The sequence below is a fragment of the Augochlora pura genome, chromosome 2 (genome assembly GCF_028453695.1).
Source record: "Augochlora pura isolate Apur16 chromosome 2, APUR_v2.2.1, whole genome shotgun sequence".
Classification (NCBI taxonomy): Eukaryota; Metazoa; Arthropoda; class Insecta; order Hymenoptera; family Halictidae; genus Augochlora; species Augochlora pura.
The window spans coordinates 22,358,642-22,373,530 of record NC_135773.1 but is presented as its reverse complement, the minus strand read 5'-3'; the positions used below and the strand labels follow the sequence as shown (position 1 = coordinate 22,373,530).

At 41.9% G+C, this 14,889-nt stretch overlaps 2 protein-coding genes across 2 annotated transcripts in view; one reads left to right on the top strand and one right to left on the bottom strand.

Annotated features, from left to right (window-relative positions):
- LOC144477037 (facilitated trehalose transporter Tret1) overlaps nucleotides 1–2,883 on the bottom strand; it is a 54,695-nt gene extending 51,812 nt beyond the window's left edge. Inside the window, exon 1 of the mRNA XM_078194457.1 lies at nucleotides 2,418–2,883. The gene's annotated coding sequence lies outside the window, so the exon portion shown is untranslated. The remainder of the gene's footprint in view (nucleotides 1–2,417) is intronic.
- LOC144477029 (mediator of RNA polymerase II transcription subunit 20-like) overlaps nucleotides 1–14,889 on the top strand; it is a 137,434-nt gene that overhangs the window by 61,065 nt on the left and 61,480 nt on the right. The gene's annotated exons all lie outside the window — the stretch shown is intronic.

The following is a 14,889-nucleotide window of genomic DNA, read 5'->3' as shown; positions in this document are numbered from 1 at the left end:
TGAGGTGGATTACGGGAATAAATAATTATTCTTTCTACCACACTCGATTTATCGACACGGAATTTATTTTAATGCGGAGCGTACACGCGAGACGTCTATACACAAAGAGTGACGCCGAGGCAAGAGAGGGGAAACGCCTCGGCGACGACCAGAAGAAGATCGCTCGCCGATCGTCACCTCTCGAACGGATCGATTACAATTGCACCGCTGGTAACCGTGAACGAACGGTCGCTACATCACCCCCCTACCAGTAATTTTGCCGTGCAACAAAAAATTACGAGAGAAAGAAACAGAGAAAAAAAAAGAAGAACGCTCGCCGATCGTCACCTCTCGAACGGATCGATTACAATTGCACCGCTGGTAACCGTGAACGAACGGTCGCTACAGCGCGAATTAGAGGACGCTCGCCAAGGGTCATCCGAGGGTGCCTTTTCTAACGAACCCCGTTTCCGAGAACCAGCCGCGTGTCGTCGTCGTCGTCGTTGATGTATCCCTGTTTAACGCTCGAACACTCGTCTAGGTCACGCGTCCATCGGACTAGCTCTACCTTGAATTTTTCTATCGTCTATTTACATACCACGTGCTCGCGAGCTCTCGCGGCTTTACAAGAATTTCTGAAAAGTCGACGCGTTCTTAGAATTCCTTGGATGTTGATGCGTATTCACGAAATGTAAAATTGGCGATTAAATTCTACGAATTTCGACAAGCTCGGATTAATCTATGCTAATTTTCAGATCGTTTTCTTTTTCAATTTTATCGTTGCTTGAAATGATAAAAGATTGCAATTTATTCGATCACAGCGTTTGCTGCGCACGCATTAAATTCTCGAAATTAATATAACTCGATTCTATCGTTATTGTTTTAAATAAAGACTAGGTTGAGTTACTTTAAGGCGTCATTGAGTCGCTCTAAGGCATGACGAGTCGCTCTAACATCGCAGCACACTCGAAAAAGGAATTCTGCTGCAACAAAGCTGCTAGTTCGATGCATGCCGCATATCGAGGATGCAATAAAAGAAGTTGCGTGCTCGTACTTTCTGAACCGAAGACGAGCGCTGCGAACACGCTGGTTCTTTAAGTATTTATATCAGACGCGAATGTGATGAACGTACGAAAACCGCGAAGTATGATTGAGGCGTTCATAACCGGCGTCACGTACTTTGACCGATCGCTATCTCTCGGTTTTTCCGCGAACGAAACCGAATGTTACGTGCGCTATTACTCAATTCTGATCCACCATCGCCGATCATATACGACCGGTTTCAGTCTTTCATGTTTTTCTGAATTTTTCCGAATATTTTCTTCGCTCTAGGAAGACGCCTCCGTGGCAAAACCATCGACTACGTTATTTCATTTGCGCTCGCGGCAGAAATTACGTAAAACGAATTCGATTACGTAAATAAATTGAATTTTATTTTTATAAAGCTGCTCGCGGCACTTTTACTAGCAGATGGCGAGTTTCTAATGACTGGCGGAGATTTTTAACCCTTTGGGTCAATAAAAATTGCTTATTAGTTCTTAGAGTAATTTTAACACTTTATCGACCGGTCGTAAAAGTGTTCGTTTCTATTTTGATTTTATTTATCTCATTAATCGTGAGTTTAATATTTGAAAATTTATATAATAATATCGAAGCTTGTAGTACGATTTAACACATTTATTTGAATAATAGATAATAATAGGCAATAATATTAATATGGCAACCGATTTACAGGCTACCGGTCGATAAAGTGTTAATAGTGTCAGACTCGTTCATATTTAGAGATTGTTAAAATAACGAGTATTGTATACTTGCTAATAAACTCAATTTTGTATGCACAAATCGTCATTCATATAAAAATTGCAATTTATATACAAATCGCAGTTTATATACAAATCGCAGTTTATATACAAATCGCAGTTTATATAAAATCGCAATTTATATACAAATCGCAATTTATATACAAATCGCAGTTTATATAAAATCGCAATTTATATACAAATCGCAATAAGTCGTATAAAGTAGAAATACGAGAGATCAAAAAATGCAATGAAAATAGCTTCGAGTGCAAAGTACAATATAATACAACGACATCATCGTGTGAAAATTTCCGGCAATGAACACATTCGGTACAATAGCTTGCAAACCTCGCCGATACCATCTCGTCGAAGCAAACACGAGCTTTAATTTCGCCGCAATCGCTTTAACGTAGACCCAAATGAAAATCACCGGAAGAAAGTGAACTGCGCTCTCGAATAGTCGAGCAAAGTGGAGCAATAGTCCCAAAGTAAAGAAAATTTTGCGACTCGCTTGGGTCTCTTGATTAAACGAAGCTCGGAAGCGAGACCTCTCAATTTCCAAATTCGACGGTCTCCGAAGACGACGAGGAGGAGGACACGTCTGGGAAGACGACGGCGAGAACGGGTCGGCAAACTTACGAGAAAGGGTGTGCTGTCAGAGGCCACGTGGTTCCCTGCGCGGTGGAATACGGGCACGTGGCGTTCCCTCCAGCTCCGTGAACGAGCACACTTCACCAGCTCCTGTCTCCACCGAAATCCACGACGAGCATCTTGGACGACGGATTCTCCTCGCTGTTCCACTGTACTCTCGAGATCGCACCAACTTGTCCGCGCGCGCGAATCGAGTCGCGCCGGTAACCGAACGGGTAGCCGGGTAGCCGGGAAAGGAAACGATCCCGGGCCGGTAGACGGCGAACTGCGCGAACTGATTTCCCGGGGGCTAATCGGACCGGCAGCCGACGAAAATAAATTCGTGTATGAGAACCGTGACACAATTAGCCGGGCATCCCTCTGGTCCGGAGGGAAGCGGGATGATTTACGAGGCGAGCGGACACCGCAGACGGTCAATGACAGTGCATGCGCGCTCTGCCACACAGCGGACGAGGGAATCGTCTTAATTAGGCGCGATTAAGCGAGACACGCGCTCTCTCCCTCTTTCACTCCTTGTCCCACCGATCGACCGATTCGATGGACCAGGGTTCAGCCTAGCGGAGCTCCGGTTCCACCGCTGCGACTTGTCCGCCTGCTGACCATCGTGGCACTGAGCTCTCTTTCGAGCGACGAGCCATAGGGCTTCGAGTGCCAGCCGAGCCTCTTCGTCTCCCTTCCACCCTCTCTCGCTCTCCCTCCCTCTCTCTCTCTCTCTCTATCTCTCTCTCCCTCCAGATCGCTGCGAGACCGCGGCCCTCTCTTTCCCTCTATACCGGTATTTCTGCTCCACGTGTGTACGCACGTGGCCGCGCGCACACGACCAGCGGAACACCACTCTTCCGAACGCCGCTCGGGGACTCGCGGCACTCTCGATCCTTCCGGCATCGGACCGGCCAACTTAGTCGCGTTTTTGGAACAGCTAGCCCCGCTCGCTGACAGACGCTCGTCGTTCCTCATACAATCTTCTGCCTCGCGATACTGTGACTAGAGTGTGTCACTCTAGTCTATAGAGTGTGTCACTCTAACCTATAGACTGTGTCACTCTAGCCTATAGAGTGTGTCACTCTAGCCTGTAGATTGTGTCACTCTATCCTATAGAGTGTCTCTCGCGTTGACAAAGATTTCGCCGAACATTTTCTTAACCCTTTTGCAGTCAGTACAGTCCTAACCCTGCAATATCATTTTCACTGGAAATCTAAAATATTTCATCAGACTTGCACTGTTTCCATTTTATACTAAATGCTGTTCAAATTAAATTTTTGTTTCTTTTGATTCTTTTACATAAGCTGACATAACCTGACAAAGTTTTGGCCGAACATTTGCTTAACCCCTTTGCAGTCTGTACAGTCTTAACCCTGCAATCATAGTTTTCACTGGAAATCTAAAATATTTCTTCAGACTTGCACTGTTTCCATTTTATATAACCTGGAGCATTTTATACGTTGTAAAATTGAATTTTACGACTTAATAGCTGTTATCAATTTTTTAAATATCAGTAAATTTGATAAGGATTATTTTGAAACGCGGCGTGATTGTTTTCAGAGGCGTCTTAGAGTCGCCATTCGAGTGCTAAAGGCCAATGAAAATCGTTGTATCATTGCCAAAATAATTTCAACATTATTAAAGACCCTTCTATTATATTAAAAAGATTGTTAAAAGCGTAATTATTTTACGTTTTAATATTCATAATATCGAATTCAATTATGTGCATTTTCTGCTTCATTTCATACTTCGACAACCTAATGAAAGTAAGAATCAGTAAAATCGTCATTCGGATAAATTTTCATGTAGATAAATAGTTATCCTTTAAGTTAGCCTTTATCTCTTATCCAATCCCAGCGCCGTCTATGAAATCTAATTTGAATCGGACATCCATCCGAGCGACTTTAACAGCGATTTATCGGCGGAACCGCGAGAGTCGCGCGGCACCGGCGATATTTCTTAATTGCCGCGAGTTGATTCGAATCGATCGCGACGGGGATCGTTGTTGTTTCGCATCCCTCACGGTTTATTGGGTCGAACGATAAAACGGATAGAAACGATGCAGGCGGCTGGCCTTCGTCCGCGCTCGCCGCGGGTATAAATAGCCATTAAAACGCGGCTACTTGAGAGCTCGCGCGAACGCGCCCGCGCGCGCGAGCTCTCGTCGTAAACTGTAACCGAATTGTAATAGATTGTCCTATGATTTATGATAATGAACCTGCCGACCCACGCGCGCCTTTTCGCCGCGTGGCCAATTAAACGATTGGGGAGGTCTGGTTCGCGCTCGCGCGTTGCGTTTTCTCCGCGCGTTGGTTCGCGCGCGCCGAACGAGCGAGTCGTGTCGTAAACAGAGGACCGTAATGAAACGATGATTGATTTACGAAAATGAAGCCGTTGGATTTTTACGGATTTCGACGCGGCCGTTATGCCGCCGACTTGTGATCTATGGGAGAAAGTATGTAAACATGGCTAATGACTGTTTGGATTTGCACGGGGCAGAAACAATTCATCCGCGTGGGCTGCGCGCGCGCGCGACTTGCTGCGCCTGAGCGTCGTCGGGAAAAGAGAGTCATTAGCGGTGAAATTGAAAAATATTAGTCGCTCGAGGCGATGCCGTGCCTCTCTAGCAAACGCCAACGATTGTCCGTTGATTTTCTTAATAAACGCGCGACCGTGTCTGCACGCTTTCGTTTTATAGCTTCATTTTAGCGTATCGGCGCGCGCGCGCGATCGAGCTTTCGTTCCGCGAATTCTTAAACTATCGTTGCAGGAGTCACGGTAATATTATAAAACATTCGAGAATCTACCGAGCATTAATAAATAATCAATTTTGATTAGTATTTACTAATAATGAATCAGGTTCTTCTTAACCGGTTGCCGTACAATTTTCTTCAGAGTTACAACGGTAAGCGACCTTTCTAATAATTTCTTAAGAAAAAGAGAAAATTTATATTTATTGTATGTCTACATTTACTAGAATGATTCGATATTGCAAGAGGAGAGAATTTTATTCTTACTTAAAAGATCGTAATAGCAATCATACTTATCGAGATATTAATAGAAATCTTTATCGCGAACTCGTTAAAGTATAACAAAGGGTTAAATCATCGATGGTAGTAATGGTATTACATTTCACATTGAATAAATAATAAATATAATTATACTGTAATACTAAATGCTATTCAAATTAAATTTTTATTTCTTTCGATTTTTCTCTCTTTTTTTTTTAATAATCGTTCTCTCAGCATTCTATTCTTATAGGCGCCGGTAATTAAATAATTAAATCGTTGCTCGTCGACGAATTTCTTAGCCAACACTGTTATCGCGTTAAACGCGACGAAGCCGCGATTATTTTCGATCGGATAAAACGTATAACGGGCCGGCATTCGTTATCGTTGCGGCGATTGAAAATTCAAGCGCAAAAAAGCTCCAATAAAAGATAGATTTGTCCCTGTCGGTCGCATAAAGAGAGCGCGGGGGGGTAACGCGGAGAAATAGTTCCGAAAGGGCCGACCCCCCCTCCGGCCCATCAATTCGCCGAAACCGTCGACGAAGTTTCGAAAAAGGGACGACTCTCGGGGCGCGCCTCCGCCCGCTTAAAAGTTCCGACGAGACGGCGAGTTTCTACGTGTAATGATAGCTTGCACGGGAAATTACGCCGCGTCCCGAGAGCTGCTCGATTCCTTCTGTCCGGCCCCGCCCCTCCCCGCCGCCGCGCATTCGCTACCGCCTAAAACTCGCAGGAATCCGATACTTTCGCGGCGGCCGAATTTGACGATCGGCGACAATTACCCGCGCAATTTTCTACACGATCGATGACACGATCGAATAACACGTCGAGCGGATGGTTCTATTGATTAAAATAATATTAAGGACAAATAAGTGCTAATCGACGCAACATGAAACGGATTAAATTTTAATTTTGACGAAAACTAAATTATATTCGTAAACTTTAATATAAGTAAAATTAGAGGCCAAGAGAAAATGAAGCAAACGAATAAAAATAATAATTACTTAAAAAATGAGAAAGAATTGTAGAACAATATTTTGTCATCCGATGCTTCAATTTCTCTCTCTTTCTCTCTCTTTCTCTTAGCTTCTTTATGTTTGTTGAGTCACCTTTTATCGCGTTTATTGTCCCCGTCGCAACGTCATCCAATTTGGAATAAGGCAACGATATGTTTGCGAACCGTCGACCGAGAACGGTGACGAAAATCGCCGCCGTCGGCCGATAGAGAATTAACCGCGGCAGTGGGGGACGGCTGGAGAGAGGGGGAAGGTAAACGCAAAGGTGCCTTGTTGTCGAGCGAGAACTATAGCCGTCTTGTCTTCTGCTCGATTGTTCCGTTTGACGCGCCACTGACTCACTGTTGTTTCGCAAAACGGTGCGCTACGAAGCGGCGAAAGAAAAATTGAAAACGCTCCGTGATGTGCAAATATGTGTACAGTTACCGAAACTACGTAAACAGTCGTGCTGTTCGCCAACACTTCCAAGTAGACTGGATGACGCTACCAATATATAATATTATAGGGCATCATTATATATATTCCTAGCATCGATGACACTGACATAAGTCGTACGAAACATTTTGGTAAATATTTTATTCGAATATAAATTATTCTATGATTTATAAGGCCTTGTAAATTCTATTTGAATTAAATTAGAATAATATAGAATAATTAAATGAATTTAGAATAATATAGAGTAATATAATTAAATTAGAATAATACAGAATAATTAAATTAAATTAGAATACAATATAATAATTAAATTAAATTAGAATACGATATAATAATTCAATTAAATAAAAATAATATAAAATAACATAAATTATTCTACAATTTATATTCGGATAAAGTATTTACCAAAATATTTCGACGAGTGTCGACGTCACTGTCGCCAATACTAGAAACTGCCAATCACGTTGAGTGAAAAGTTCACGGAACCGAAGAGAAATAAAAAATTATTTAGGCGTCGTCGATTGTTTCTTTACGGTCGAATAGTTTTAGCTGTATTTATGTCAAACTTACCGCTAATGGTAGAACTGTCAACGAAGGTGCAGCGTCGTACAAATGATTTTCAGCTGAATGCTGTATTGAAAAATCCTGCACATTGTCGGCTGAAAGCAGCAGTTAGCGATGCATAAATGCATGTTTAAGCGCTGTTTCCCACCACTGTATGCGCATTCATTGTGTATCCTAAACAACAATCCATTTCCTGTTCATAAAATTACTTTTTCAATGATTTTTCACGTAATTTTTCCGCTGTCACGATGCTCTGCCGAGTTTCAATTCGCCTAATGTATTATGGAGAATTTCTGCACCATAAATAATTCTCAGTGATTAACCGGATCAGGTTAGAATAATTTTATGCAGTTTTTATTTCCTGTTAACCCTTTGCAAGCGAAGCCATTTCAAGCTTAGGACCAAAATAGATACTTTTAACAGCTGTGCTCCCATTTTATATGACTTAGTATAGTTTGTGTATATGAGATCCAGTCTTGTGACTTATAGAATTGTTGAAATAGAATATAAAAGGGTTTTTAATAATGTCAGGTTATATTTTGGAAATGATATAATAATTTTCAATGCCTCCTCAGAGTTGCCACTCGAGTGCAAAGGGTTGACAACGTAGCGTTACAAAAGTTACTCCTATTCGTGAATTTTTCTACAATTTCCTATCGGATTTAATTGTAACATTTCACTAAATAGAACAACCACGATAAATGATCAACACAAAATATTCGGCAACATTTCTAAGCTGCCGGTGTCACGTAATCGTCGTATCTCTCGGCGAACGTGTTTCGCAGCCGGTGTCGCGTGAACGTGATTTTCTTGATCCCAGCTTCGCCGAATGAAAATACCGCATCGAATTGAAAATATTTCTTAAATATTAAGTAGAGAATATAAATTTGCAAAATATTTAAATTTCGCGACTATTATAGCATTATAATATATATATATATAATATAGCAAATATCAATAATGAAACGAGACGTCCTGTCTCCTATTCAAATATACCAACAAAGCTTGAACACATAATATACCAAACTCGAGCATTGTCCGATACAAAACGTAAATCATTTTAAAGCGCGGTTCTGTAAAATTGTCAATGTCGATAACTCTTCTACAAAATCCATAAAACTCTCTTATATTTGATTTACGATCTGGAAAACTTGTAACACCCATCCTTTAACAACGGCAAATATTTAATGAACCATATAATTGCAGGCAGCATCGCTCGTTCAACAGAAACGGCAATACATCAAATCCATCAATCACATTGAGAACTATGCATCTTCCTCGCCCATGCCTTTTCATCCATCCGCCGCGGAGTCTCCCGTCATCTCTTGCCACATTCTCTCTCTATACATTCCTCGACATTCACTCGTTAACCCTTCGCGCACCGTTGTCTCCTCTCGGGAGACATCGTGATTCCAGTATATCGCCGGACATTAAACTTTATTAGTGGGAAATTAATTTATTATCGCGCAACTTTTTGAGTCAAGCAAGGTTCTTTGAAGAAAATAAATCCGAGTATGGTTAATATTATCATTGAGATATGTAATTTTATATGGAAGAATAATTATGCATTTCAGTAATAATAGTAATAATATTTGGATTTATTTATTTTTTTTTCAAAGAAACTCGCATGTTTCATAAAGTTGCGCTATAATAAATTAATTCCTAAAGGGTTAACCCTTTGCTGTGATACGTTCGAAAATTATTTTAATAAATATTGTCGAAGCTTAGATTCGAATGATTGTTAAAAGTTCAACTGTTAGATCGAGTCACGTGACTCGATATCTTATAGAATGAATGATCTCCAGTTGAAATGGCTTCGAGTGCAAAGGGTCGTCGAACGCAATTTGACACTCGAAAATCTCTTAAAATTCGAATCGTCGACAACGATTTCTGAAACATTAAATAAAATATTTTAGTTCAATGATTGTCGCATTTCTCTTACGAGATCATCGACGACGGCTTTCCCCTTTGATACAGTATTTTAGCGATCGCTGTGGGCGAGGCATTAATTTTTCCATCGGTCTCGAGTCAAGTGGAGTCGGACCGAGTGAATCACGCGGGAAAATATGCGACAAAGAGGCGAGACGAGACGAGACGAGAGAGAGAGAGAGAGAGAGAGAGAGGGAGAAAAGTCTCGTCTCGGGGACGAGAGGATTCCTCCGGGCGAACGGTTCCGTCGGATTTTTTCACCGGGAACTTTGATCCGTCTGGTATCCCGCCGCTCGCTCGCTCGCTCGCGCGCGCGCGCGTCTTTCTCGATCCGGGCACTTTAAAAATATTCCTGAAAAACGGCACGCGCCGATTTAAAAGCCCCCGGTCGTATTCCCGGCTGATTATGCGCTCGCGCGAGACGGCGCACAATGGGACGCGACGCGCACACGGCCGGCTCAAATATAAATGCAAATCGATAAATACTCGCATAATCTACGAAGATGGCGCACGGTTATGGCAGCGAGGAGCGGACCGTTGCCGCGATCCAACCGCGAATGGCGAACGCTCGACAAGCGACGCGACGATGAGTTTGTTTAACCCGTTTTGCTCGGGGAACGGGGCTCCGAGGATTTTCGAGGCGACTGGGTGCGGCTTCTTCGCCTGGAAAAATTAGGCGATGATCCGGGAGAGGCGGGAAGGGAAGCTTGATCGCAACGACCGCTCGTCGGGGTTATTGAGAATCGACGTGTTACAATAGACGATATTTATAGCGTGATAAAATGTCGTTGTTGTTTCGCTATTTCATTTTTCGAATTCAGATAAATTGAGATAAATTCAGAAGAAAATTGAGATTAAATCAGATAAAATTTGAGATCAATTCAAATAAAAATTGAAGTAAATTCAGGTAAAAATTGAGATCAATTCAAATAAAAATTGAAATGAATTCAGATAAAAATTGAAATAAATTCCTAAAAATAAAAATCGAGATTAAATCAGATAAAATTTGAGATCAATTCACATAAAAATTAAAGTAAATTCAGGTAAAAATTGAGATCAATTTTTTAAAAAATTAAATAAATTCAAGTAAAAATTGAAATGAATTCCTAAAAATAAAAATTGAGATCAATTCAAACAAGAATTGAAATAGAATCAAATAAAATTTGAGATAAAGTCATATAAAAATTGAAATGAATTCACATAAAAATTGAGAAAATGAATTACGCCTACACAACAAATACAAATCTTCTCCTCCACCGTTCAAAAGAGCCTCTCGAAACAAACTTTCCCCAGCCCTTTCCTTCAATTTTATTTTTCCTGTATATTCGCGTTTCAGCGGGTGCAACGATCGGTCAAATATTTCTCGCGAAGTTTTCGGCCCGTGAAAAAAAGGAGGTCTAAACGGCGCGCTTCGCAGAGATAAAGAGAGAGAGGGAGAGAACAAACACTTTCTTTCCGGCAGGAGATATCCTCGCCGACGGAATCCATTTTTACAGCATCCTTGGAAAAACATCGATCGGAAATCGCGTGTCCGTTCCGTCGGGAGGCGTTTAGTCGCGCGAAGAGACGCGAGACGCGCATATGTAAAACGGACACCGCGTGCATGCATACGATATCAGGTGTCGGGCGACGACGGGGCGATCGTCAGTCGGCCAACGTGCCGCGAGTTAGCGTCGTTAATGGAATATCGTTTGGCAGTACGTTCACGGACCGTGTCAGATCGGTCCCGTAGGCGATCGTTGTTTTCGTCTGATGAGTCCTGCATACACGGGGCCGGCGGTGTCCTTCCGACTCGTCGCGCGACTACCAAACGCCGCGACCTCAATGCTGCTCGAACACCGACGATTGTTCTTTCGGTTACATCGCGAGCAAATCGTTTTCATTATCTCTTGTTGTCATTTGATATTTAACACGTTCGTCGCTGGATCACCCGTGTCTGGGTGACAGGTATGCTTCCATGGGTGTCATGTTCACCTTTAGGTAAATATGAGTGACGTTCATCGTATTCAAGATTTTATTTTATTTATTTAACACGTTCAGCGCCGCCTCATCCAAATGACACTAATTTTTGACCAATCTTGAAAATTCGTTTTTATTGTAATATATTTGAATAAATTGAATTTGACTAGAATGCGAAAGAGTTCTAATACCGTCCCTTATGATAAATATTAACTTTCTAGCTTCGCTTTAATTAATTAAATTGTTTTAACTTCTGTGAGTATTTTACTGGTCGTTTGTCGACAGTCTACGTGTTAATTTATGAAAATCCCATTTGTAGTATAAAAATTTAATGGACCAAGCACCAGCAAATATAACATATATAAGATAAAAATAGTAAAAATTCATACTATATTTTACTTTGCTTCGAGCGTGACTCGTCACAGATACGAACTCCAATGGTCATCGATAGGCTCTGTACTACCATCATGCATGACTAAAATATAATTAATATGCAATGGTAATTAAAAATTAATATGCAATGATAATTAATAATTAATATGCAAGAAAAGGAATACCTTTTATAAAGAAATCACGAAAATCAAGGATTCGACAAAATTCAAAGTAAACTTGAAATTTAGTTTTCAGATGGTGGTTTTCGAGTCGTCCGTTTCTATTTCCGTTCGAAACGCGCCCTTAGGATGGTTTCGGAGTTCGGGCGACCGTAGCGCGAACGCGGTTCGCAGAAAATATTGAAAACAGAAGCCCCGTGCCTGTGAATGGAAGAAACGTGGTGCCGGGGTTTCCTCGGAATATTCCAATTATTCCGCTGGAAGAGAGCCCCGCGCCGTAAACAATTTCTCCGGAGGGGTCTCGTTTCCTCGAACGTGGCCGATCCTCAACGACGACGCACAGTTCCCGTGCGAGCTCGTTAACGGATAAATAAACAATGTTCCACTCCCCGCGTGCACGAGAGATCCAGAAAATATTTTTCGTTTGCCGAGCTTCTTCGATCGCGCGGTTCTTTCATTTGTCCAACAATAATCTCTATAAATAATATAACCACGCTTACGAATTATTGAATAAACGTATAATTATACTAACTATATTCTAATATTTATAACTACATTCTAATTATTCTAATATAAAAACTAAGAATTGCTGTCTCTTCTTAAATGTCTTGGTAATTTAAAAGACAAGTCACGTTTCTAATTGTTAATAATTTTAGGGCGGTGCCTCAGAGATACCACTCGACTACAAAGGGTGAATTTTGCACAGAGTACGCGGAAAACTATTGCCACGGCCATGGTATCGAGAAATCGCATTGCCGCCAAGTGAACAATGACAATAATAATTTTTAATATTTCACAAATGACAATAACAAACATATAATACTGTTCGAAGCTCGCGGAGGAAATAATAACGCATCTCATCCACGTTTCAACGATCATCGATCGCGGGAACGCGCGAAAAACAATTCCCATGGTATCTAGAAGTCGCATTGTCATCGTACCCAGCAAAAATCTCAAGCCGCAGCATGTTATGGGAGTGCGCCGTCGCTGCAACATGTTCGTAGAAACGCGTCGGGCGAAACGAGCCTGAGAAGTTTCTTCGACGCGATGAAGAATGGAGATAATTAGTATTGAGAAGTGTATAGGAAACCCCCCCCTCTTAATGAATCCTGTTTTTACGGGGCTTCGCCAGGAATCGATCGGAATCGATGAAAAAGGGATGTTCGGAAATTGATGGGAACACGGATTGCCCGAACGTGGATTAATTGATAGAACCGATAGATATAAAGGAAAGCGTAATGAAGCCGCGTTACCGGCTACGTGGTCTAGCAACACCCATGATTCATTGCGAGCCGCTGTAAATAATCTTCCGCTTCGATCTTTCGATCGATCCTGCGCGGGTTCTAATTAAATGAAGACATCCGTCATTAATGGGAACCGTCGAAACCTGTCCGACACGAACACGCTACTTCTAAACGCGCTGGCTAGAGAGGGATCTAACGAGAAATAAGAGGCGGTCGTTGGCACGGCGCGAACGAAGTCGAATAGAACTGTTTGAAAAACGATGGTCGGACAGGTAATACATTTCACGGAGACGAGGGGGTTTCACCGAGTCGTTGACTTCCTAAAATACAATTTAACCCTTTTGCGGACGAGAGCCGGCTCGCAGATAATTTCTTATTTGAATATTACCAGTATATATTTTTAATATTATTAGCATATATTTTATTTTGCGGATAAAATTATTTAATTTTATGTGATTCCATATAATCGTATATAAATTATATTTGTATCATATACAAATTAAAATAATTGTATATAAATTATATAACTGTATATAGTTGCATATAATCGTGTATAAATTATACATATAATTGTATATAAATTATACTTGTATTCTATACAAATTAAAATAATTCGTATACAAGACACTCGACGCATCTGAGAAAATCGTCTCGTCCTGCTGCCTCACTCGGTCGAAAAAGGGTTATCGTCCTCAAAGGGTTAAAATATAATTCAATTAATTCTCTAAATTCGCCTATCAAAGCAGATAGCACAATAATCTGTCCACGTCTAAAAACAAAAAGATAAAATTAGGCGAATCAATTATACATCACGAGTATGCATATGATATGAATCTATATTATATACTCTACGTATATAAATGATCATTCTTGCTATATTATTATCTCTTTTATATTATATTATATACTTCTATATTTTATATTATATACTTTATATTATATATTTTATATTATATACTTCTCGTATATGTACGCCCGTCAGAGCGAAAGGGTTGCGAAGAACAAATATATAGAATCCGTTCGGTCAAATATACTCGACGCAAATTGGCGTCGTCGAAGCGGTGGCGAGCGAGGCGCGCGTGTTTCGGCCGCGCTCGTTGTTCCCCGGTATCGAAATCGCGTCTCTTCATTGTCGTCTCCTCCGCTTTCCTCTCGGCGAGGCTCGCAGCGGAGCGCCCATCGGCACCTGTCAATAGCACGGCCCGCCGCGGCGAACGACACGCGTTACGGGGACGGAGGGCGCGAGAGTATGTAGTCTCTGCCGGTCGCGGTCACGCTCGTCTCCGCTTCCTTCGCAGAGTTCCCGGTGGAACACACACGCGCACAAAAGCGGCTGCTCGCGGCGAGAAAACGGTGACTTAATTGCTGGCGTTTAGCATAATAGGCCGCGGTGGCCCGCGTTCAATGAGCCTTCTTTACCGGCGTTACCGTTGGTAACCAATTATTGCCGGCCGACAATGGGCACATATCGCGCGGCAATAACGAACCCGAGCTTTATTCCCCTTCGCGTTAAATCGCACGCGACTATCGACACCGAGAAGGCCGCCCCTCCGCGTTTTGTTTTCTCGCCGATGTTGGTGGTCCCCGCGTCGACGTGCCTACCGCTGCTCGACGACACCTTTGTCCCCGGAGACGTTTCTTCGTCGGACACATGATTAACGCGACGACTGTTGCGTCGCGAACGCTGTCGCGCGCGAATATACGGCCCGTTAGAGAAAAGCGGTCGATGTTTATCTTGTAGAAAGGATTAAGAGGTCCTGACTGTGCAAC